Here is a 21,915-nt window from a genome sequence, read left to right on the forward strand (position 1 = left end):
GTGCGTGCGTGCGCGCGTGTGTGTGTGCGTGTGTGTGTTCTTTCGACTCTCTATGCACTCATTAAAAGCTTCGCTGCAAATAGATTCCAACTCGTTGGATCTGCTGCAATATTTTTCTCTCTTCTATATTAAATTTTACTGCTGCCGCAGCGGACACATCTCGCTGGCCTAAGCCGGCATGCTGGCAAGGAAGAAGTTTTTTTTTTTTTTTTGTTCGCTATAGCGAAACAAATGTGCCTTAGACTTTCGATATACGCGATATTCAAATTAAGGGCCACAGTGATTACTGACCGGGTTTTTCAAGTCCCAGGGCCACGGCTTGTCATCTGACGGATATTTAGGAAAGCGCGGAGCTCCAGCTTAGTTTCAACGACCGGCTTAAGAGGTTCCTTTCCTTCCTTAACGTGCTCCGAAACATCGGCACACGAACGCTCTCGCATTCCGTCCTGACGCAGAGGGCGCGCGCATCGAACCCGCGACCTAGTGGTCCGCCGCTCCACGAAAGCAAAAGAGGTGGGGGCCCTACGCGCCGTAATAATACGTTCTGAACTTGACGCCGTGACCACGGAGCGCTGCTATATACACAACGACACCTTGACACACATACAGTCAGCTCGTTTTCTATAGTACACAGCGTTTCCTGGGCGCGATCAGCCCGTGACGCGTGCTGATGCCTCGCGCGGGAAGCCAAAGCCTATCGCTCGGTCTCTCTCTTCCAGTATATACTGCGATTCTCGTCAAACACGATCGATCCACGGCGTGGAGCACCGGATAAATCAGGCCACAGCTGTTTAGTGCGGCATATGCTCGAAGCTGCTGCTGCTGCAGAGGGGAGGAGGCCCAGCTGCGCGTAAATGCGCGGCCGACTGGCGTGTCGACTGGCACTGCCATGCACCGCGCTCGCGATACGCGAGAAGCCGACGGGCAGAAACGGGGAAAGCGAACAATACGCCCAAGAAGGTACAAATATAAACGTGCAGGCTTGCAGGAAGCAACGGCAAGGAAAACATCCTCGAAAAATAGAAAGAAGTGGGGCCGTGGGTTACGTTACGTTTTGTACTTGCAAGTGTATTATAGCGTCGCTCTCGTGCGGTTCTATCCGAAAGCAAACTAGGACCCTCCGCATTCTGCAAACGAGTTTTTTTTTTTTTTTAACATACGACTAGAGCTGCGCTAGTCGGTTCATAATTACACAAACGAGGAATATGAAGTTGAGCCGTGCTAGTAAATTACGCTCCGGCAATAGCAGTTAAGTGGCCTTCGTCGAGAAGGAGAAAGCCTGGGTGAAGGCGCGTCACATCGCGACCAGCGTTTCGAAGACGGCGCTCCATTCCACCGCCACCTCGGCCCTCCTAGCGAGGAGGAAGAAGTCTCGTGCGGTTTGTATATCATCATCATCATAATCCTACCTTTATGTTCAATGAAAGACGAAGGCCTCGCCCAGATATCTCCAATTACCCCTGCCTTGCGCTAGCCGATTCCAAGTTGCATATTTAAATTTTTTTAATTTAAACAACCCACCTAATTTATAAACAAGAAGTTTGTAATAGAAGATGACAATTCGAATGCGAAGTTGCCGGGTCTCGACGTCCCTGCCTTCGGAACCCGACAGATCGGTGGCCATGGATTCGAACACGCATCTTCGACAACTCTCCGAACAAAGATGGCAGATCGGTCCCTTCTCCTGTCAAAGCCAAGTAGATTTCGAAAAAACCTCGTTGGTCGAAGTGGCCGCAGATGTTTCCCGCGACGGCCAACAGACCTCACGGTCGTCCAGAGCAAGAACGAAAGTCAGGTGGCGACGCCGCCGTGAAGTTCCCGCACTATAGCTCGCATGACGTTCATGGATTTCCACAGTGTCAATATTCGAGCCTTATTCCTTAAAGTTATAAAAAAGGAAATACATACCACACGTTTCTTGCACGTAAATGTGTGAAACTTGGCACCGCATTCTAGGCTGGCAAACGTAAGATACTTTGATGTCACGGTGGCCTTGAAACGAAGGACCTGGCGTCACCCACATAATCGTGGCGCCATGACACAAAGCGAAATTTGCTGACGTCGTGCAGCAATATCGGGATAAGCATGGTGGTTGTCGCTTTTAAAAAGAAGCTACAAAAACCCTGCTGTGCGCGCTTTTTCCTGGCAGCGCTCGTGGGAACGAAACGAGTGGGTGTATCGTGGCGTTACGAAGCATTCACCTTCTGGGTACCGAAACTGGTTCGCAGAAACAGAGTAAATTATTTACGGTGCTTCGAGATTTTCCAGCGTTTTTATCCCCTAAGGCTGAGAGGGGTCGGGACTTCAATTAACGTAAAAAAAAAAAAAATGAGCAGGAAATGACATATCCGTATTAATTTTCTTCAACCGTGTAATGCCCAGCATAACTATGTACGCTATGCAGTTCCTAACTTCAAAATTCTGGTTTAGGCACTAGAAACTTAATGCACAGTCTATAAAGTAGCATATTTGATACGCTGGAGCAAGTTTGCAGTTGTGGATGGTTAAGGAAACACATTTCTGATTGATTACTGGCTATACTGATCGTGTTATAGATCAATTAACATTGCACTATCACTTGTGCAAATATACTTCTTGCATAGCCAGAAATAATTGAGGGCGAACAAGTTGCTCCAATCTTCTTGGGTGTGCAACTTTGTTTGGGTTTTGGGCATTAAGAGGGTTAAAGGGAGCCTCAATGCAGCTGAAATTTGGGCGAGTTGGTATAATGACTCATTGTTGAACTGCAAAGTTAACGAACAAACGCTGACTCGCAACTACCCCAAGTTTATTCTGGGAAAAAGGATGGCACACACATACACCAGCTGCACTAAAAACGAGCATGCGCAGTACGATACTTGGTCATTAATCGTTGCATAAGCTCACCGTTCAAGCTATATCATTCATGACAGAATGATATAGCATCGTTAATTATGCACAAGCTCAATTTCAGTCAGCTGGTGGACATACGTGAAACCATTCTTTCCCCCGAAATAAACTGTGCTGCGAGTACGCGCCTGTTTTGTTAACTCTGCCTGTGTCCTTCGTATACTCGCCGAGATATAGCCCCGTGGCTACGGTGTAGCGCGCTGCCGAATTCGAGGTGGCGGGTTCGATGCCGGTCGCGGCAGCCGCATTCGATGGGGGTTCGTACGCAAAACCCCCGTTTATTGTGTGCGTGTGTGTGTGTGTGTGCGTGTGTGTGCGCGCGCGCGCGCGCACGCAGTGGCCTACCGACTATTTTCCGAGTTGGGGTGTACAAGCCGGACAGCGGCCGAAACTTCAAAAAAAAAAAAAAACAAAAAAAAAAAAAAAACGTTTCGTACATTCGTTCGTTGCTTTTGCGCGATCTTAAATGAACTATCAACGAGAGAGAGAGAGTCATCGATTATATATATATATATATATATATGAAAATCGATCTTTACAGTACGTGCCGCCTGGCATCGCTCTGCCGCCGCTTTCCTGTCGGCGCGGACGTGATGCCGACAACGGAAGCTGCACTAATCTAAACCTGTACACGCAGTTTCCCCTTTGACTTCTGCAGTACGTGTTCGTTCTTTTCGTGTACTTTACCGAAAGGACCGACACGGAGGGCTCCTGCCAGGGGAGCGGCCGGAGCGAGCCGGAGCGCAGCGCGCGCGTGGTAGGGGGGAGGGGGGGGAGGCAGATGCTGCTTTATAGCGGCCGCACATCAACAAGCAATGACACGTTCGTTTATTTAATGCACTAATGACGCGTTGGTTTATCGTAAAATGTTCATTGGAGGTTGCACAGAAGTTCACGTTCGTGACGGGACGAAGCGTACACCGTGAAGCGGCCCACGTGGCACTTGCTGTAAAGCTCCCTTGCGGATTAACCGAGTTCATGCATAGCAATATAAAAAAAGGCTGAAAAAATGCGTCAGTGAAAGTTATCTTCGTCATCTACAGACATGGTTTTCGATCAGACATTATGAACCAATATTTTCTGAAGCGTGAAGATGAGCCGTCCTGCTCCGCGTTTATGTATCGAACTCGGCAGAGATGCGTGCTTACCTGCGCCTGCTACCGGAAGCTGCAGCCGTCCGTCAAACCAGGGGGACACACACGCGCGGTGCGAGCAGCAAGGTGGAGAGAGGGAGGGGGAGAGGTTCCGCCTCGACCCTGTGTGTGTGCCAATCACGGGTCTAGGCTCGGCTCAAGGGTCCAACCGGTGCATGGGCCACTCGAGGAAGCCGGGAACACCGCTTCTTGGGCCATGGTCGCCAGAACTACGCATAAGATTGGGGGAAAAAGAAAAGAATGACGAAACCAGTTAGTCATCAGGGCGAGCAAGATAACAAAAGCGGAGCAAAAAGCCGAGGTTGTCCCTCGACTACTGTCCAAGGTGTTGCGTTTATGCGGTAAGCGTTCTTAACGCGTGTACACTCCCAAACGAGCTCACTCATTATCTTATACATCACCAACCCCATGCAGCGCTGCGAAACCTACAGATCAATCGCGTCGTGCTATCCAGAAAAGAGAATTGGAAGAAGCGTTCCTCCACGGTACGCCGCTAATCGATCTCTGCGCAAGGCCGACTGAATGGAAGTTTCACGCATAAGGATCAGCGTATAGTGGAGCACAGTGAGAGAGGCGCCTCGTCCTATACGCCTTCTCTGAAACACGCAGTCGGCTCCCGTCACCGGAGGCTCGATACGAGCCCGAGCCTTCGGTGAACTGCACAGAATTGGTGGCACGGATTGTAAAAGGTGCGGTTATAGGCGATGCCATAAAGGCACTCTGGAGACAAACAAGTCTTATCTCATGGAACATGCCCCGGGCTGGAGGACGATGCACAACCCGTAAGATACGACTACGGAGTCTTCATCGTCTTCTGGCCAGGACAAGATATTGCAAGGCCCGGCTTCATTTTCGCGATTTAGGCGCTTTCAAATTTTGCCACAGACCGTATCTCACTAGCGCTAATAACCTGCCTGCGCACAGTCGTGACGCAGAGCTAGAAGTTGGGCGAGCGTGTTAGTCGCATTCAGGCAGGAAAATAGTGCAATGCACACAACTAACGACTAGTTGGAGCTGCGTGCGCTGCGCGTTAAGTGCTTGCGCGGCAGGGGTGAGCGATCTGGTTATTAGCCTCTGTGGCTCGTTTTACAACATGCACAGAAGCGCAGCCGTAAGTACAAAATAAATGCATCTGCGTTGGTTGTCGTTGCGTTGGTTGTGGCTCGTCCCGTGCTCTACGTATACAATGGTATCCGGGACACATCGCGCCACGACTCGATTTAGGGGCGCTCTTTTGGACCCGATAACACACGTCCCCCGTAGGCGCACGCACTTTAGAGGGAGCGAATTCAGCACACGTATGAAGCGTTCACAGAACGTTAACTTCAACGAAGGACATTAATGAAAGTAAGTGTTAACGCTAAGGATGTAAGGAACATTAAACGATCAAATTTAAAGACCCCAAACTGGAAGCGTCGTGACCGTAAACCATCTACTTGCCAATACAGCCAGCGCATTAACAGTATTAGCACGGTGTTCGCGCGAGGATAACATAACTAACATAACTAACACAGGTCACAATGGAAAGGCGTCATTAGGGTGAGGAGAGAAAGAAAGAAACAAAAGCAGAAGCAACACTTTGAAAGCCATTTCCCGACTATTCGCGCCTTTCATATACCTGTATAATCGCCGCTCGAATGTCTCAACCTTGGCGCGCAAGAAGAAGAAGAAAAAAGAAAGGAGGCTGTGCTTCACAGACCGACGTCAAGCACGCGAAGCAAATCAGCACGAGTTAAAGGAGAGACCTCCGCCATCGCGTGACTTGCGCAACCGAGCCAAGGCAAAAGCAAAACGCCGGCGGGTCCCCGACGGAGGAGGCGAAAGAAAAACAACACCCAGAGCCGCGCGCGTGCAAGCAACAACACGGCTTCAGCCTCCGCGGCAAGCGAGGTGCCAGGGCGATAAATACAATAAGATACAGAGAGAGAGATAGAGAGGGGGCGAACTCGAACGATCGGAAACACGCGCTGCCATTGTTGGCCCTAACACACACATCGGTTGGCGGCGGCCGTCGAAGAAAGCGACGGTGGTCGGTACGGGTCGGAGAGGAAACGCGGCCTCGTTGCCTCGCCGACGACGATCCCCAAGGTCCGCCAGCGTCCTTGGCCGCGAGAGAACTCCGGGCGCCAGGTGTAAGTGCTATACAGCGGGGAGACACCTCTCCTCTGGCCTTCGCCGCCGGGGACGCAAATAGCGAACGCGGCTGCGGCCCAAAACCAAAGAGCGCGAGAGTCTATCTCGTGTCCCTCCCCCTTTCTTTCTTTCTTGGCACACGAACCGAGCACCGAGGAGACGGCGCGACTTCCCCCCCCCCCCCCCTCCTTCCCAACAACACACGTGCACACACACGCAAGGGGAGAGACCTATCTGGCTCTGCATGCGCATGCAAAGCAGGCGCTCACGTGCGCTCGCTGGCACGCGCCAAGAGTCAAAAAGGAGTGTCGTCACACGATGCGGCAGCCGCCATCCCACCAGAAAACCTCTTTCTGCAAAAAGGTTTTCACTTGGCGACATTCGCTGCGGCAACGAAGATGGCAGCTGGGTACGAAGCGTAAGGAAACGACACGCACGAATACATTCGTTTCAAAAGAAAAAAATCCTTATCGGAAGACGGAAAGATCCGATGGGAGACGCATCGCCCGAACGCTGACGTCAATCAAAGCTGTGCCCAGCCGAACAGCGCACTACTTGCCTCTGCGTCGTATTTTACGTCGTTAAAAATGTACAAAAAGTTGTAGATTAGGGGACTTGTGCAAGCCACACAGAAGCGTTGCGCTAGCACGTCCGTGCTACGTTTCATCCACGAGTTTGCTACTATATGGTTCTGGCGATCGCGGGTCAGCGGACGTAATGTCACGCGCGAAGAAAGCAACCATGCGCACGGGGTCTGTGACAGATTATTTACTCAGCACTGCGAACTCAAGGTCCAAGCAGGGTGGACAATACCAATACAAACAAAGCATATAAAAAGAGCTCATCATCGACCTGTGCGCACAGTTTATTTGCTCACAGATGGAACGTCTGTATATACCAACTCTGCAACCCTCCACAGCCCTTCTAAGAACAACAAACGCAGCTACCTTGGCGAGTTGCCTTATACCCATCAATCAATATTCTACAGCTGTAACTGAACAAAAGCCGCGGGAATAAGGTGCAACGCCCGATATACAAGAAGCGTATGTGTCCATTGCGACGTGGAATGAAGGGAAAAAGGCCTCCGAGATACTTCTGCGAAAGGATACACTTCACCCGGTTTTCTCCCCCGCGAAGGCTGCATATATACCCGTAGTCGCGTCTCCCAACTCGCAGCACCATAGCACACGCGCCTTCACATGCGTAACGTTCACCGAGTATTCTTCGCGCCTGCTTATATAACGGTCGATAGCCCCCAGCTCCCGCGTTCCCAACAGTGACTCTTGAGAAAACGCCAAATTAAACGACCGCCTAATGGCGTATTGTGGCGCCACCTGGAGCACACTAAATTTCTCGCTTCATTGCACGTTTAGCATGCAGCACGACGCAACGCAATTTTTTTTTATTTTTTTCGCGTGCATCTGGCGTGCAAGTTGCAACGCATACACCTCTCGCGCTAATTGCCGGTGAACGCGATACAGGAGCTGCGCGCAAGCTCAGAGCATGATCAGACCGAGGGCAGCGACCTCCGGAAGGAAACACTCTCCACAAAGCCAGGGCCCTCTTCGCGCAGCTTACAACCCAGGAATACAGCACCAGCTCCGTGCCCACAAGATCGCAGTGCAACACGCTCTCTGCGCCTACAGTGTGTTCCAGTTGAACACCGGTACAGTTTGTATATTTAGGTTGTATAAATTCGGCTATATAATCTAATTCGGTTATATAACCGAGTTGGATAATATTAGTTCGGTGCACCTATAAAGCGGTGCGCCGAGTGCACATGTGCTGCATCGACCGCGCATGCGCAGATAGTGCCTCGCGGCACCTTAATTTGAGCCGCAGTGCAACGTGCGGAGATTACAACAAACTTTTAAGTGCGTGAAAAAAAAAAGCTCAGGATGTTTGGTGCTGCATCATTTTCCGCGCGTAATAACACGGGACGAGTAATACGGATCGAAAGACATGCACAAGAACGAAGAGTTGGGGCGGCACTTTCTGTATCCCTCGTGTCGTTAAGCAAAATAAAATTTAAAAAAGAAAAGCCGCAGGTAAACAGAACCTGGTTCCAAGGTTCTGCGAGGTGCCGGCACGCAAACCTGCACAATTTGCGCTGCTTGCTGAACTGTTGCGTGCGAAGCAGCGTTATGGTTATGCGCATGCGCGCACCAAGTGCACGTGTACTTCAGCACGCTATACTTGCAGCTAGATTACATAGTACTGGCCCGTGATGTTGTGTTTAGTACAAACGATCTAGGAAGAGTGAGTGAGAGTAAAAGAAAAGAAACGAGATCTCGAAACGCGGCTAACACAGGCGAGGCCATTTGGAAGATGGCCGATTCACTGAATAAATTCACTGAATAACAACAAAATAAGGAAATATCAGGAAAAGCTTCAGCGATTACTTCGGCTCTGAAATCATTTACTACGACAGGGTCTCGCAGTGGACACCGCCGTGTTCCCCAAGAACAAGAGCTTCGTCATGCACGAAAAGGCATCATCGTCCGCTACAGTGCAGCCTACCGTATAGCCTCCGAAATTCGCGCACATACGCGACAACTATCACAAAGCCTCCGTGACGCGCAAGGCCCCACACACCTTCGGAGTTCTGAGCGACGACCGAGTGTTAAGTGCGTCCGATTCCCGAATGCGTATTGCCGCAGGGGCGTCGGTTTGACTCCCTGCGCCGGTGGTGGACAAGGCTTTGTTTAACATTCGCCGTTTGGCGAGGATGACGAAAACGTCCGACGAAGGCGAAAGGACGGACGGGGATGGGAAACCTAGTTTCGAGCTAACTGCTGCCCCTTAAATAATAATAATAATGATGATGAAAGTGTAATACAAAGCTATCGTAGATTTGCCAGCAGAATACACTAGTACGGCACTGCCATCTGCAAGCCGCATCGTCGGTCGCATCCCGGGACGTTGGACTATTGCCAGGTGGCGGGGTATATCGAGACCATCACCACACAAGACGCGCTTCCCGTGCCAGAATCAAGACATCAAAAATTGTAATCGACATCCCCCCCCCCCCCCTCCCTCCCCGCGTTTTCTTTTCGTTTTCTTTTTCAACGCAGAGATTAATTTTTGCACATATGACGAGTCTATAGTAGCCTGGCGAAAAAGAAGACGCTGCTACATAATGGAAATTCATTGTTCAGAATTGCTTTTGCTCTCTCTTTTTCTTTAAAGATATATTTCTCGATATGCACCGCAGGAAGTCTGATATCCCATTACGATATAAATCTCAATGTTTTCAACCTAAAGCACAGAAGCCAATTTTCACCGGGCTTTCTTGGGAGAAGGGCGACATTCCTGGAACAGGTTTACTAGAATCCGGCCCGTCTTGCGAAAGACGCGGAGGTGTTATCTTTCCCCAATTCGTTCGTTTTATTTTCTCTCTGCGGTAGCGAAGATGCGCTTTTGCCGCAGACGATCTCGTGCCGGAAGAGGAGGTCATTTCGTGCCGGATGGATGAAGCGTTTTTTTCTGTCCTTTCTTTCTCTCTCTTACTTCTTTTTCTCTCTTTCTGATGTCCGCGCCGCCAGTGTACTCCTGGAAAAGCCGAGCTTCGCAAAAAGGGATTGCAGGAGCCCCAAATAAACCAACGAGAACGCGCACGGCGATTCCCTTTTGTAACTAGAAATAGGACTTTAAAAGAAAAGAAGAACGAACGAGTGAATCGCGAAGAGCTCCCGAGAATTCCCGAGTCACGACAGCGATCGTACGCAACTCTCGATCTTCGATAAGATTCCAGAAGAGAGGAGAGCCGCATAGCAGCCGCAACCATTAGGGCAAATCGTGAAAGAAGCAAGTTCGTAGAAATCGAAAGCCGCCCCTTATACCCGATTGATCGCAGCTTACAGAAAAAACAGAACAGTGACAAATGCCATGCACTCTTATGTTTTCATTCAACAAAAGTGCACCGTTCGGCGAAACGACGCAAACTGCGAGGCTGTCGGGCTTCAACGTTTACAAGTCGCAATGGCGGCGCCGTCCTTCGAGTAAAGAATACGCTATTGCGGCCTCATTCCCGGGAAAAAAGATTTTCGAAGTGCCCATTCACTGAACGAATTCGCGCGGAACACAACATACACGCATTTGCATAAACGGGTGATAGTTTTTTTTCTTTTTTAGTATCCCATTTTCAAAACGGAGGAGCGCATGGCCGGTGCCACGCCAGTCACATTTTTTTTTTTTTTTTTTTGCGTTTCTGCTGCGTTTGCGATACGCTGCCCCATTTAAACAAATGACGGCATCTTCGAGAATTTTATTTTCATAAGGAGCAGTTTCTTTTCCAAGCTGTGTACCTTCTACATACCCCACGAGCTTTCCAGCGGTACATTTTAGTATTCTCCAGCGCAGATTTGCAATAACGCACCTGCAACGGCCAATACTTGGGTGTTTTCAGTAATAATAATTATAGTAAGAGAGTGCCGGTCAGCAAACGGAGCAAACCATAGTGAACGACTTCGTTTTCCTGACCGTTATTTTACAGCAACGCCATCAGAGCAACGCAGGAAGTCGCCGTTCATCAAAATTCCACCGATGGCGTCTCAGTGCCAAACGTACAATATACGCGACGTGTCGGTCCGTAACGACGTGATCAGCGTGCGGTCCAAGGAAAACGCGGAGATCCTGGTCTGGCCGCTACCTACACGGCGCCCATCCAACTGGCAAAACCTCGTAAAGACCGCATTATATATAACCGAACGGCTAACCAACCTCGCTTTCTGCCCCTCACTTTTTCCCCCGTGTGCTCTCACTCTCTCGCAGTGCCGTTACCAAGAAAAGAAATAAGCCACTCTTCCTTTGCGTCTCTTGGAACGCGCTTGGATAACGACGATCCGAGTGCCGGGAACGACTTTCCCAGTGAAGGTGCGACCGATGTTTGCTGCGGCGATTGCAAAATGTCCCCGGTGTGCGCGGCTGATGCATACCGAGCGATTTCTCGCAGACCACACTGAGGGCCCCGGGCGTTTGCCCGTTCGCAGTGTGATAGCTTTGCCACGCGATTGTCGCCATCACGCGAATATGTCCCTAGAAAAGAAACAATGCATGGCATTCAAGTGAAACTGAACAAATTGCTTCATTAAATGCAACAGAAAGGCGAGAGAAACGTGAAAAAAAATTCCCATAACGACTTTTGTGAGGGCTACGGCACGCAAGTACTCAAGATGAATCACGCGCGATAGATGGTAATGTGAACTAGGTTGTCAAATATAGGCTTATGGCCTGCTCAAAGGGAGACATGCCGTTGAAACAAACAAACAATATAAAAAAACAGGGTTGACAGCGTCAGTTAGGGGGCGGGCTCCTGTGACGTGAAAAATAATTAAAGGCGAAAGAATGGCAGAGCAGAACCACACTTATTTAAATATATATATTTTTTTGAAGTCACAGCAAGAATAGAATAGAAAAGAAAAACGCAACATGCGGAACAGTCTCAGCACGTCGCAAATGTCACTGGCTTCGGCCACTACGTTATATCCGGGAAAATGTATTAGCGAGGAACGCATTAGGCTGCATGATAGAATCGCGCACAGTATACTGACGCTTTCATAAATTATCCGGGTTCTTCAAGCGCCGTTGTGAAGCACGGTGCGCTCAGCGGTGAGGATAGAATACTCAAACGTATTGAGAAGACCGATGTTGAATTACGAATTTATGTAGCTCCTTTCCAACAAGAAACGGCGGACACCTCCAACGACTGACAAGACGAAATTCCTTCGCAAGGACTGTCTGCAAAACAATTTTAAAGGCGAGTTTATCTTTAGTAAATGAAAAAGAGGTCACCGCACAGGCAGTACGCGCGATGTAAAAAAAATAAAAAAAAACACAAGAGAGAAAAAAAAAACAATGTATTGAGCATGAACGCTTCCCGCCAAGCGCGTAACTGTAAATAACCATTTTCACGAGGAAAGCAGCTTCGTCCTCGCAAATGATTGAGCAAAAGATATGACGCCTGAATGGACATCTGCGTTCAGGTACACGTTTATCTATGGCGTTCAAGAAACACGGTCGGGCGCAGCAATCCCTCGTTCAACCAATACTTAAACGATGAAAGGCTTATTACTCGGCGACTTACGGCTGACGATGAGATCGACGGCAGCGTGCCGCGTACGTTGCCTCGTTTTCGAGGCCGTGGTCTATACCTATTGTTTCGAAGGCACACAGCGGTGATTGAAACCGGGACCGCACGGCAACTCGCCGACTGAAAGCCGGCCCGCTGCGGGGGAGGGAGGGGGGGGGGAAGGCGGCACATGCACCGCGGGAACCTTGGACGCGGCCGGACTGGCTCGTAACCTTGGCTACGCGGCACGAGCTTACGAGCGCGCTCACGCGGGCAGGCTGCAGGAAGCGTGAGCTTAAGTTTCCATGCGATGTAGCAATTGCAGGCCCTCTGACGTATGTCCGGGTGTATGCAAGGAGAGAGAGAGAGAGAGACGATATGCTTAATGAAAGCTGAAGATGTCAGCCCTGTTCATGTATAGTGCTTGCTCTTCGAATGGAGTGTTCGAGTCGACATAAAGGGGACAATAAAGGAACAACGAGAAGCTAGGAACAAACAAACAAATCAACCCCAAATAACAAAATAAAAAAAAATGTCTACAAGTCCTGACTATATACTACACTCGCGGCTCGGTTAAGGCTCGTCTCACATAAACAATGAAGGTCTGGAGTCGAGACCTGTGCGGTTCAAGCACACACTTGCACTACTGCGAAACGCCTCATTCGTTCCTTCGTCGTCATCAGCCTACTTTTATGTCCGCTGCAGGACGAAGGCCTCTATACCAACGACCTCCAATTACTTCCGTCTAACGTCAGCTGACTCCATCGTAGAACGGCAAATTTCGCAGTTTTATCACACCACCAAGTTCTCCGTCATCATCAACTGCGCTTCTCTTCCTTTTTTGGCGCCCAGTATGCAACTCTTATATGCAACTGGTTAGCTGTCCTATGCGCAATACATAGCCTGCCAAACTCTACTTCTTCCACCTAATCTAAAGTGCAATATCGGCTACGTATCCCGTTTGCTCCCCAATACACATTGCACTCTTCCGGTCTCTTAAGCCTCAAAGCTATCATTTCTCGTTTCATCGCTCGCTGTGCGGTTCTCGTCTTCTTTGTTAACCTACAAGTTTCCACCTCATCTCTTAACAGCGGAAGAATGCAACGACTGTAATTTCTTCTTTTTTTTCCTGGTCTGACAGTATATGGTACGGCAGCCGAATAAAGCGAAACAAAGAAATGGAAAATAAATGGTCAGGGGGAGGGGGGGAGGTATCGTGTAGTGCTGGTGTTTTCGCTCGGGCAAAAAAAAAAAAAAAAAAGCAGCAGACTGACACAACTGACAAAATGCAGGACTTAACTGCTGCGGTGACCGAAGGCGAAACAGCCACTCGTGCTCAGCGCTGAGGTTTGGCCACGGCAGTAGCATTATAGCGTAACTAAACAACTTTCCTCGACTAATCGAGCGCAACTATATAAACGCTCGGGATGAATCGAGGACGGGTCCCGGAGAACGCGGCAAAGCGAAACTCCGATAGACGCCTGCACGTCGTTATACAGGATACCCGCAACAAGACTGTAGAAGCGCAAGGCATGCTGGAATATTTGCAGAGCAAGGCTGACCGAAGAAACGGGCGCACACCGCGCTCGCCAGTAGCGTTTGTTCTGCTTCCTGTCCACCTGCTTACTCTGCTTAAAACGCGAGTGCGGAGAGTTCCTCTCATGGCAATAAAAGAAATAGGGCGCCGAATAAAAAGACAAGCAGGCAAAGACATAGCAATCGCACAACGATTATATTCAATTCTTAATGCTTACTGAGCGCTTCGCCGAACGGCCGGGTGATTCTGGAGAAACGCGAACGCCTATATACGCGGCATATCAGGGAAGCGCATGCACCAACTGTGTATTCGCGCGTGCGTGCGTTTGAGTGTGTAAAACAAATGCGCGTGCAGCATGAATTCAGCGGCAGCTCTCTACAAGCGCGAAGTGGCCGCCTCGTCTGTGATACAGGATGCCAACAGCACTCCCGGCCGGCCCCTGCCAATGTGTCAAGGCTATATATACGCAAGGGGCAGCCACGTCCAACCCAGAAGCGCAAGTCCTATCCCTTCCTGAAAAGGAGGGGGAAGAGGGGAGGAAGCTTGTGGCTATAGGCCCGAGTTCCATCCAGCCGAGGAGGAAGAACTCCGCATGCATGGTGCTGCGCGCGATGGTAAGGGAGGCCTTTAAAAGCGTTCGCACGGCGAACGAGAGAGCGGCTGTGGGGCTCGCTGATGAAACCAGCTGGGTCTGTGCCGCGGCGTTATTATCGCACGGGGACCATGTATAGCCAGGGCTGGAAACAGCCCGGAGCTGCGCGAATGGGGCTGCCACCGCGCGCTGCATGGTGGGGCGCAGCAGCACCGCATGTGTTCGTTCTTGCGTGAGGTGCACGGCGTCTCCCCATGCAGTTTTCAGGCCTCCTTTCCCCCTTCGCCGGCGCCCACCGAGCTGGAGGAGGGGTGGGTAATGGAAAAAGCCAGCGCCACCCGAAAATCAACCGGCTCCTTGGTGGTATTTAATACACGACTTTTCCTCCCCGGCTTACCGGCCTGGCCTGGCCCAACTTACAGCAAGGCACGCGAGCTGCGACGTTCGCTCCGCACGGTGGAGGAGAGCTAACCGAGAAGAAGGCGGAAAAGGAGTTCTCTCACTCACCGCAGAGACAGGGAGAGAGATGGCGATTACGGCGCTGCTCCGGTCTCTTTCATAAGCGTTGCGGAAGCAAGAGCACCAGACAACAAACGGTCCTTAATTCTCTTCCATAGTGGTCAAGCACACAAACGCCAGCCCCGTCTAATCAGCAGGTATACACACACTTCCGTAGTTACGACTCGCTCTCATATATCACCCAGACGACATGTTCCGATCGAGTCAAGCGGGTTGCAGGAGGAAGAGAGAGAGAACAAAAAATGCGGCACCTAGCAACACGACTAAACATGACTGCTCCACCTTCTCCGATGACAATCTTAAGAAAAAACTGAGCGGATGCATTCGCGCGGCTCATGCAAATGCCGACGTCGATGACGATGCATGGCTCGAGGGATCGCGAAAACTAGAGCGAGCAGATGCCGTTCTGAATTCAAATGATCGCCACATGCGCTCCGCGAATTGAGTGCCTCTATATATAGTTGCACCGCTCTCGCTGCTGCACCACGACTATCGCGACTAAATGAAATTACGAAGATATGCCAATTGTTCTTTTTTTTTATGGCACATGTAACAATTTACAAAATTGTAGCCGGTGAGCTTGCAAGGAGTATCCACTTGGAACGAATTTCCAATATGACGCCAGTTTGGAGATACGCGCAATCAAACTTGCCGAGAAAGTGCTGTTTTTCCAATTAAAGATAAAAAAAAGCACGCTCTTTTATGCACTCAAGCACAAAAAGTAACTGGAGCTCCCCCGTATTTCGTCCCACGCTATGGGAAATATTGTTACCTCAAAATCGGAGTCATCCCGAAAATTCATTTCAAGTGGATACGTCTTGCAAGCTCGCCGGCTACAATCCGTAAATTGCAATATGCGCCGTAAAGTAATTCAATAAGAGGTTAATGAGTGAATTTTCGTTAATTAGTTGAACATGTGTTTCGATTTCTCGTGCAATTAATGTTCGCCTCTTCGAATAATCCAGCTCAAGGACAAAAATTGTGCCATCTGCCACATGCGATAAAAAAAAATCCGTAATACTTGAAAAACGATCATCCTGTATATGGCGGCATCAACGACGTAATACGCGGCTCGAGAAATCAAACGGAGAAGAGCAATTAGAAGGAGCCCGACGACCGCTCTTTCTCGCTACTTATATACACACCCCCTAAGCCCCACGATATCTCTTACACAGTCGAGAGGAAACCTGACGGGGATGCGTGCCGATGAGGCGGAGACAGAAGCGCGACCCGCGCAGCGCGAGAAGACGAGAGAAGGCCATCGGCGCGCGAGCTCGTATGTCCCACGCCGACTAGCACAAGGCAGGCAGGCAGGCAGGCAGGCCGCATTCGTGCGAGCGAGTTTTTTCCCCGAGTCGTTCGCCGGCTGAAGCGAGGAAGTGAGCCCCTGCTGCACAGCGGAACGGAAAAGAACCAATCGCCCAAAATGTAGGGCGCAGGCGGTTTCCATCGAGCTGCAGGCAGCCAGCCGCTCGTCGAGCGCACGCCCGGGTGACTATCGGTGCGCTGGCTGTGTCATCCATACTATACTCGGCTTGTGCTGCGACCTTCAAAACGTAAACAACACACACACACACACACACGGCTACTTTAGGTTCGCCCCACGGCTCGTGTCAGCAAGCTTCCGTAAGAATATATACGCAAACGGTTTGCGTGTGCCTAACGGATCTTATAAGCATAGCGTCGTCGGCAGTGCCCATGCGAAAATACATGCATACAACCAACACTTGGGTCAGGTCTGTTAGGAAACACTCCGTAATGTCTATACGCCAACATTTCTATAGGAACGCTCATCCACAAATCACACAAAGGAGCGCATAAATATTAACAAAATGATCAACGCCCGTTACAGATTTCGCATTTCCGGATGGAAACATCCACGCGCTTTCCTTAAGAAAAAACAAATAACGAAGCTCCGGAATCACTGGGCCCTGCATTCGGCGGGCGCTCGCGGTCAGCTGCAACACATGCTCGTGCACGCGTAGCACCGCATGCCGTGCTTCAACAAATACAAGATAACGGGTTTTTAAAAACACACGTTTTGCGATATGCGCTTCCCAATGCGAATCCGCCCGTCTCGCAGAGCCATCAAACTATCACGTAAACGTATGCCCAAGGCCTCCGTGAAGCATTCGCATATTACTCGCGCTTTCTGGACGGTGAGACGATCGTGCGTCTCTCCATACAGCGCGGTCCCCACCGCGGAACGCTATAAAAATTTCAATGCCGTCCATAATTTATGCACCGGAGAGCGCGCGCGGCCGGAACATCTCCCGACTGCATAGCGGGTTACGTTAAGCCACCTCAACGAAGAGAATGGAAGTGCTCATATGCAAGTCACAAACTCGGAGAAGCGGAGGGAAGAAGGAAACGGCAAACATGCGGATTGCTTTGCTTTTTCCCGATAGTGCTCCATGGTCCTCGCGACATCAAAATACGTCACGTGCACGAATCAAGCATCCTCTACAGCGCATAGATACTCCGACGTAAAGGAAAGGTGGAAGACGGCCTGGAAGAAGGCCAAGCGCGGCACGCGAGATGCATCAAGCATGTCCCTTCCCTCGCCGAGATCGCCGCCGAGCGAAACATGGCGTAACATCTCTTCTTCAGCCTCGCTGCAAGAAAGTATATACAAGCCACCGTACTATGGGTCTTCTTTTTTTTTCCCGAGGCAGCATTCCCTTTCGAAAAGATTTTATTTGTTCCCTCATCTTCTGCCGCGTCTCACATTTCTCGATTTCCGAGCGGGTGCAGCGCGCAAGGTGCATCACGATGGCGCAACGAAGAAAAAATCGCTGCACAGTGATTCTACATTTTCGTGCGACCATTTGAAAATTATGCTCTACGTTGCCTTCATTTCATTGCGAAATATATATATATTATATATATATATACATATTTCATTTCATTTTTATTCCGTAGAGACCCCGTAACGGGGTATTACATAAGGGGTGGGTTACACAGAAATAAGAAGAAACCATGTGTTAATCTATGGTGAAAGGTGATTGGTGACGCTTTCTATGAAGGTGGATGGACAAGGGATGGCAGCGGTGTCGCCCGGAAGGCCATTCCAGTCAGCAGCTGCACGAGGAAAAAATGACGTAGAGAAGGTAACGGTGCGTGCACGTGGGCGCGCGACTTGAAGAGGATGACCAGTGCGACTAGATATGCGTGTTGGTGGAACAATGTATGGCGGGATACCCATCGAGCCATGAAAAAGTTTATAGAATAAAGAAAGACTGGCGATACGGCGTCGACATGAGAGAAGGGATAAATTAGATTCTAATTCTAGAGATGACACACTCGCATCGTAAGAATACGAACGATGAATGAATCTAGTGGCACGGTTTTGAAGTGACTCAAGGGCGTCTTGAATATAAGCTTGTCGCGGGTTCCAAATTGGTGAAGCATATTCCAATTTTGTTCGCACGAGAGTTTTATAAGCTAACAATTTTACGTTCTTAGTTGCGTTATGTAGAAGACGTCGCAGAAATCCAAGTGCTTTATTTGCAGATGATATGACGATATATATGATATGATGTGATGATATGACATATATATATATATATATATATATATATATATATATATATATATATATATATATATATATATATATATATATATATATATATATATATGCTATAGGATTCATTCATGTTAGGCTTTTCCTCCGCCAGGACCGACTTTTACCTAAATATAACCAGCCTTTATTCGCTGGATTTGTTCGAAGGCAGTTGGGAGCGCGCGATATTTCCAGTCGACGAGACTGACAAGATATAGTTCACTCGCCGAGTAGCACAAACAGTTATATATATATATGTAAGGGGGTAACAGCAACGCGTATTGGGACGATTTCTGTTGCGTGCGTAGTGCAAACCTCGCAGTATACTATATATATACAGCTTTTCCCCCTACAGAGACGACGCAAATAGAACAAATTAAACAGCAGCTGTTTTTTTTTCTGCAGCGCAGCGGGTACATTCTGCAAAGTTTGAAAGGGGGGAAAGCAAGCCGAAAATCGCCCGCAATCTACTTTCCGTAAGGGCCTTATCTATTTGCAAATGACCGCGAAGTCGCTTCAGTGACCCGCGCTGCCGTTATAATTCGAACGAAGCCAACACGTGGCGAAAGACGAACGGCAAATACATCGCCCAACCAAATAAATCATTCTGCTGCGGCTTATGCAGACGCGGAATACACGTGCAGTGCGTATAACGGCATTGCAACCGCCCGTGCGCGTCGATAGCACTTCGAAGCCCAAGCCGTTTCGTTGCCGGCCCAATTACGCAGTTCAGTCGCGGCTGCTGCGGTGCAACCGGTGCGGGCCCCGCCTGCTGAGCGCAATCGAAATGCATGCAGATTGAGCGCGGTCTTTTTTAAACGGTAGCCCGACCCAACAGAGAAGCCTAGCCCCAATGGAATAGGCGGCGAGGCCGCAGCAGTTAGCTCTCCGCAAGCAAAGCCTGCATATAGTTTGATTTCGCCGCGTCATATCTCGCTTTCTTTCTTTCTTTTTTTCTCCCGCTGCACTTGGTAAGTTTCCTCGACTGCGGTCGAATGCAGTTTAATCCGAAAGAACTCGGCTCTAGAAAGAGCGACAGAAGATCGAAAACTACGAATTCCAGGCACTCGCGGTGTCCAGTCATACACGCCATACACACGCTACCCAACCTACCCCAATCTAACCTACCTACCATCCCGCCCACCCGCCCACCCGCCCACCCACTAACCCACCCCACTCAAACCCACCCAAGCCAACCTAACCTACCTACCTACTTAACCATCCATGCACCCTATCTTACGATACACAGATTGCGAAATTGGGTCTCTCCAACGGTTCGAAAAGGCCGCGGCGGAAAAGATGCGAAACTCTGGGAAACCGCGTTGAGACATCCACACAACACCATACAATAAGGCTGCGTGTCAATCGTACCGTCGGATTTTCGCGTAATGGGGCATATAATACCGCATCGATGGCACAGCCTGCAGTAGCACTTGCAACCACAATGTGCTTATGCCAAACTCACATTTGACTAAATAAATAGAGCAGGGGAAAAGAAAGATGAGGAGAGGGGAGCGTACCACTGTACACGCCCCAAAGCCCATGACAAATAGCAGACACAGTTGGGAGATTCATCAGTGTGCATACACGGACAGCATGCCCTCTCTAATCCCAGTGGGCGCAAGGTTGCCGTCTTGTACGAAAGCTCCATCAAGAATAAAGGATAATCTGCAGAGCGGAGCTACCAACGGCAGTGCGGGGTTACCCTGTCGCGTTACGCATGACAAGAGAACATGCGGATAAGTTGCCGAGACCGCGATTTTGCAATCACAATTCCGGCTACATGACATTAGTTTGACTAGTGATCGTAGTTCGTATAGAATGCCTGAAACCATTGTTACTTGTTTGTTTTGTATTTTCCTATGGTCTTCTGTCTTTTGTTGTTAATACTGTATAATAGCTTAACACGAGCTCGTCCCGAATCTTTACTAAGGGCTTCCCCTTTGCTAACTTTGCTCGTGTTCTTCTTGTAATGCGACATCGATCAATAAAAATGAAACCCGAATCTACTTAAGCACGTGTGCAGTGGAACCACGCTGAGGGTGAGTGAGTGAGTGAGTGCCTTCCTCCCACATGTACGCTTACACAGGACACGCCATTTTGCTTATAACAGCAAGGAAAGCGGTCTCAAAAGTTAGAGCGAGAGCGAGAAAGAAAGAAAGTGACCGAAAGGGTAGGTTTAAGTATATCTTTGACATGGCTACAAGGTGAAGCTCGCAAGCCGGCAGGCAAATTAGACAGCGCCGCCACTTGCTGTAGGCGTAGCTGCCCCTTATTACGCGATCTCGAGGTACGAAAACACACTGCCGCGTTTCAAGCGATCTGCAGAGATCGACGCAATCCGTAATTACTTCGCGGCTGCAAGTAGCAACCACGGGCAAGCACGGCGGCGAGATTGAGTATAAGGATAAACAAACAAGCGTCGCACCCTTGTCCGCGGAACCACAGCGCAAGCGGTCGCAGGCTGTTTCTTTCGCTTCGGCCAATACTATACCTCCACGGTGCATAGAAAATGAACGACAGACTGAAACGAAGAATTAAGAAAGAAAGAAAGAAAGAGAAAAGGCGGTCAGGCGTGCCATGCATGATTCGTGTTGCACGCGAGACGAGGAGGACGAAGAGGACAGGAAGGGAGGGAGATAGAAAAAAAAAAGAAAACACGCACTTAAACCGGCCTTGCTCCGGTTAGGGTTTGAAGAGCTAGGCGGCAGGCGCCCACAGTGCGCTATATCGAACGAGCATTGAAAAGCTGCCCGTCTCGTACAGTTGCGCAAGGGTCGCCGAGCTCTCTCTCTCTCTCTCTCCTTCAGCACAGTCGTCGGCCGGCCGACAGACTGGAGCGGCTGCAGCCAACCCCTTGGCCACTCCGTTTTCTATACGCTCTCTTTCAGCATGCACGAGAGAGCATGCCGCATCGCTGCTCTGCGTCTGTGGGGGGGGGGGGGGGGGGGACGACGACGACGACTGCCGGTGTTCCTCTTCCCATTTAACACTGCTCTTCCCGAAGGATAATAGCATTCGCGTCTAACCAGAGCTATATACAACAGGGAACGGAGGTGGATGGAGGGGGAGGGTATAAGGAGTCGTAAAAAGGGGCGAGAAAAACCGGCCCCGCAAAGACGCCCGTCTGCTTCAGGTGGCGAAGCGATGGAGATAAGAGGTTTAAAGGGCCCGCTCTTGCGCGGAGCGTCGTGACATGCATCGCCCAGCCGCCGAACGGATGGGTTTCCGCGCCCACGGCGGAGTCCTGTATGCTATACCATCATATACACGCAAGCACTCTATCGCGCACAGAGAAAGAGAGAGAGAGAGAGAGAGAGAGAGAGAGAGAGAGAGAGAGAGAGCGCAACTATTAAGATCGAGTCAAATTATTCCAAGGCTGCGCAGAGGGCAAGAAAAATGTCATGCAGAGGCGGGTTTGCTCGATGGCCTAACATGAATACAGAGGAGACGGCG

At 49.9% G+C, this 21,915-nt stretch overlaps 1 protein-coding gene across 2 annotated transcripts in view; it reads right to left on the reverse strand.

The window, feature by feature from the left end:
* atos (atos homolog atossa) overlaps nucleotides 1-21,915 on the reverse strand; it is a 107,221-nt gene that overhangs the window by 58,148 nt on the left and 27,158 nt on the right. For both annotated transcript variants that reach the window (XM_055070913.2, XM_050178401.3), the window contains exon 2: nucleotides 4,038-4,252. The gene's annotated coding sequence lies outside the window, so the exon portion shown is untranslated. The remainder of the gene's footprint in view (nucleotides 1-4,037; nucleotides 4,253-21,915) is intronic.

Source organism: Dermacentor andersoni, chromosome 5 (assembly GCF_023375885.2).
Source record: "Dermacentor andersoni chromosome 5, qqDerAnde1_hic_scaffold, whole genome shotgun sequence".
NCBI classification, from domain to species: domain Eukaryota; kingdom Metazoa; phylum Arthropoda; class Arachnida; order Ixodida; family Ixodidae; genus Dermacentor; species Dermacentor andersoni.